Source organism: Helianthus annuus, chromosome 14 (genome assembly GCF_002127325.2).
Source record: "Helianthus annuus cultivar XRQ/B chromosome 14, HanXRQr2.0-SUNRISE, whole genome shotgun sequence".
Taxonomy (NCBI): domain Eukaryota; kingdom Viridiplantae; phylum Streptophyta; class Magnoliopsida; order Asterales; family Asteraceae; genus Helianthus; species Helianthus annuus.
In genome coordinates this window covers 29396527-29401381 of record NC_035446.2, presented here as the reverse complement: position 1 = coordinate 29401381, position 4855 = coordinate 29396527, and the positions used below count along the sequence as shown (strand labels likewise).

The following is a 4855-nucleotide window of genomic DNA, read 5'->3' as shown; positions in this document are numbered from 1 at the left end:
CAAACCCTATTTCTCTAACAACTTTCTTTTGCTCTTTTGACAAATTTTCAATATAATCTGTGAGATTATTGACTGCACATTTTATGTTGATTTTTTTTCCGTCATAATCATAATATGGTTGTTCTTCTGTTTTATCTTTCTTCAATGATCTCTTTGGTTTTGATTCTGACTTTTCCTTCTTTTGATATTTGTCTGTTTCACTCTTGGTGGTGGATCAACAAAATCATCATCTGATATATTCAAGTGTTTTAGAAACATATATTTTTTCATGAAATTATGTTTAATGCGTTTTATGTAACCTGAATTTACTTGTTGTTCAGAACTATGCAGAACTATAGCTCCCCTAGTATTTTCATCTTTTGAAACAGAATCTATATCTTCTGAAGATTCAATCACCACTTTCTTTCTTCTCCTTTTCTGTTTTTCCTCTTGTTTTTTTATCTTTAAACAGAATAATGAAACAATGTCAATTAACAAATTTAAGATAAAACACATTAGTTAACAATATAAATGTTAGTACAGTAATGTCTATCGCCTCCGTCAATTCCGTTCGTAGCAGAAACTGAAGAAGTTTAGTGCTTATAGTGTAATATCTAGTTACTAAAAGGCAAGGTGGCATAATTGTAAATAAGGAGAAACTCCTTATTCCTTGGCCTATAAATAGATGTGTTAGGGTTAGCATTAGGGACTTTTGCAACTTTGGTCACTTTAGAGCTTTGGAGAAGGTAGGAGCTAGAGAGAGAAACTAGAGAGAGAAAGTGACATCGTGATTCAGGTGCTTTGTACGATTTCATATTCTTCAATAGAATCACAGATTAGATTACATCTCGTGTGTTTCGGTCACGTTCGTGTACGGATTCCGCACGTCACACGTTCGGTTACGCAATCGTTTCGAAGTCAAAACCGGTCCTAACAAGTGGTATCAGAGCAGGAGCTCGATTGCACGGATCAAACGCATGAATTCACACAGAAATTCATCAGATTCAGAGTCGATTTCACTCAGATTTGTCAAAAATTCTTCTCTCTTCATCTTTTTTACGTTTTTAACTGAAAATCGCAAAATTAAACAACTTTTTACGGTTAAAAATTGGTGATTTTTTGATATGTTGTGCGAAACTACCTGATCTACAACCCTACAAATTTTCAGATCTTAATTCTTAAAGGTTTGGGAGAAATCTTGAATTTTCTGTTTGAAAAAGTTGAGATATGTTTACTGTTGCTGTTGTTGTTCATGTTGAATGCTGACCGATCGGACAACATAGCCGATCGGACAGCTTATCCGTTCCAAAGTTTACATCACAATTCATTAAAAGAGTTGACTTGTTGACCCTGGCCGATCGGACAACCTGTCCGATTCATTGCATCATATTTCACTAAAGTCGTTGACTTGTTGACCCTGGCCGATCGGATAACCTGTCCGTTTCACTGACACATGTTACAGAGTTGACTTGTCAACTTTAACCGATCGGACACCAAATAGCTATATAACACATCATCTTTTAAATCACTTAAGTGAACACATTCAGTCATCGGTTCAATCAGAATTTAGATTTCAATTGTTTGTCGGCCATATAATTGTTTACATGTGCATGTCAGATCCACTAAAAACGAAGGTCAAATAGGAGAATTATTGTTCTAAATTATTGTCGGCCATTGATTTCAATGAAAATTGCTCATCACATGTTAGTAATCATCAGGTTGTATTAATCGAGAATTGTTGGCATACTGTGACGAAGACTTTTCAATGATCAATTATATTCATCAATCATATCATTTGTATAAATGTTGGTTCAATAGGAATATAGTAATTGTTGGCCACTTTGTTATTTGGTCGAATGCATGTTGCGTGTGAAAATTCAATTGGCCAACCGATCGGTTAAGTCTTGTCCTTTAGTGCCAACCGATTCAAATTTTGTTTGTGTAGTGTCTTCATTCGACTAGCCTAACCGTTCGGCTAGCCCAACCGAACGAATAGGATCTTGTCGTTTTGTGAACCTATTCAATACGCCAACCGAACAGCCAGTCTAACCGTTTGTAACACCCGTTCTTATAAATTAAGGTTTTACGTATCATTTACGAAAACAATCATGTAATTAAGATTATATATGCATTGAAAATTACGGGTTTGTTAAAAACTTTTTACAATTTAAAAGTATACAACATATCACGTGTACGTTCGTCGTTTAACATAATAACGATACATAGTGCGGAAGCTTATTTCGTAATCGTGTTCGGTTCTTGCTCGACGCTTGATCTTCATCCGTGCACTCTCGACATTCACCTATGATCAAAACCAACTTAGAAGTCAGTTTTGATAGTTAAATAACAAGTACAACAAGTTAATCGGGTCAAATATTCGAAATAAACAAAAAAAATCAATATTTTCAGAATTTAGGCCGTCGCCACGCGCGACCATGGCCGTGGCGCTACGCCACGGTCTCTTTTTGACAGATTGTGCAGCTGGTTGCTGCATATTCTCAGCACGACCGGATTTTACGGAAACGGCCATAACTTCTTCGTTATTGATCCGTTTTACCCGATTCTTTTTCCTACGCCTCCGTAATTTAATCCTCCATCTTATGGAGTTAAAATCCCACATCCTACATAAGAGATTTTGAGACTTCTAAGCATTCGACTCTTTACCTTTTTAACGAATTTTAACCCGTTTATGCATTTTATCAAACAAACGTATTTATTTGATTCCTATATCTCATACACTTCTTCAAATTAATGTTACCTACTATGTTAGGTTCTAATCATAGGTTTATTACACCATTTAAGTCCGTTTTCGCTCGTATGCTTATTTTGACCCGTTAAGGGTATTTAAGCACTTTCGAACCTAAAATCGCTTTCGATTGCTTCTAACATTCCATCACCACATTTCTTATCCTAAAATCTCCCACCACAACTGTATTTAAGGTGAGTTTAATGTGGTGATCAATATAAACCAAATTTTTACCTCTTGGTTCATTAATTTGCGACAAAAACTAAATTAGTGCCTTTTGACTAACATATTACATCTTTCAACTTCTATACTTATTCTAAGTATTTATCTAATCATGAAATTCGCTTCCAAACAACCTTTAAGGGTTGTTTGTTCAACTTAGCCTACAAGGGCGTTTTGGTCGATTTTAGTCCTTTTACGGCGAAGGACTCTCTCTCAAATTATTCGACCAAAATAGCATTCTTAACTACAACATAATTATGCATAGCAGGCCCGGATCAATAAGTAGACCCGATTTATACCTCGTTTTCATTATCACACCATCAATGGTGACGTAATTATCCAATTTGCTAATTGGTCCTGTTAACATAAGACTTGACAACCACATTAGTCGATATTGTCAAATGGTGTTATCACCATCATTCGACCCGTTTGGAGTATATGCCCACATTATCTATTAAATAAAAAAAATCGTTTTTGATCTCCAATTCATACATCCATCCCATCCCGGATTTTATTACCATACCCCCTTTTTTTCTTTTACACTCTTTTCTTACAAATTCAACCCATTTCGGCTTACGCCACGGGTTTCCTTTTAACCTTGATTTACATTAGTCGATATTTGACAAATTTCCATATTTCCAATATTATTGTTATCACGTTTACAATGTATCGAATAAACAGGTATTCTACATAAGTGTGTAAATTACACTTACCTTGCATCCGAGCTACGCTTTTCTTCTATGCTTGACTCGTTTGACCCGCTTTCACTCCAAGCTTCACCTGGCTTGTTTAAGCGCCAACTATTATTCATCATTTACAAGGTGGTTAAATTAGTCAATAACAATCACGACTATTCCACCTCACTTATTTTCTATGTCTAATTATCATTCATCACATCGTAGGTCAGTTTGACTTTTTCTAAAAGTCAAATGCCCGTTTTATACTAATTGCATAATCGAGTTCATCAACTAGTTTTAGCGTTCTTTAATTACCCGGTAGGCGTTATCTTAGACCACCGTTTTAACCAAAGTTCTAACCACGTTTATCACATTTAGAACTCTTTTTTAATCACATTTTGCATAATAGCCAAAACATCACAATTAGGTGTTTTAACTACAAAAATTCTAGTTTCGAGCCTTCTTTGAGGCATTTCAACAAACACTTTAAGGGCAGAATTTTACATGTTTATTTATCAAGTCTCTAGCTTATCTCTTAGCCCTAATTTCACATAAACCAACCATCTTACAAAGTTGTTAACTTCTATAATTCTGAAGTCACTTCACAATTGTCAAATTACACTAGAATATCACCCAATTTCCTAGTGTTTATTAAAATCTACATAACCCACTAATCACCTACAATGGTGATCATGGATTTTACTAAAATCTCACATGATTTCAACTTGTATTTGTCTAGGGTTTGTCCCTAGACACTATATTGTTCCTAAATCATCATAAAACAAACATGCAACCATGAATTTCAGATTTTCTCAATTTCATGAGAATTTCGAGTTGAGAGTTTTCATCAAATTTTACATACCTTGAAATCCTCTTGTGATGAGGATCAATAATCTATGCTCGATTTTCGATTTCAGCTTGATTTGAGCCCTCAATTTTGTGAAATATGTGATGAACTAGGGCTTGGTGAGGAGCTCAGGTCGCCCCCCTGCGTCCCATGTACGACCAGACATCTCAATTGAGATGTTTGGTTTTGTTTTTAATTAAAACCAGTAATATAAGTTTCATTTTTAACAACATTGGCCCCTCTAATTTGGTTAGTTAATTAAGTAGGGCACAACCTACTTATTTCTAACAATATTCCCCACTTATTAACTAGGTTAATTATTCCTAGTTAGCTTACTGGGTTCGGGAAGTCATAACCCGTTTTATTTTAAGTCCCGTTAACTCA

At 35.1% G+C, this 4855-nt stretch overlaps 1 long non-coding RNA gene across 1 annotated transcript; it reads right to left on the bottom strand.

The window, feature by feature from the left end:
- Positions 1-2129: 2129 nt before the first annotated feature.
- Positions 2130-4634, bottom strand: LOC118486357. Its single transcript, XR_004878626.1, has 3 exons — positions 4487-4634; positions 3661-3747; positions 2130-2281 (listed from the first exon to the last, which is right to left on the bottom strand). It is a non-coding gene; the product is annotated as an uncharacterized LOC118486357 (long non-coding RNA).
- Between the last annotated feature and the right edge of the window lie 221 nt (positions 4635-4855).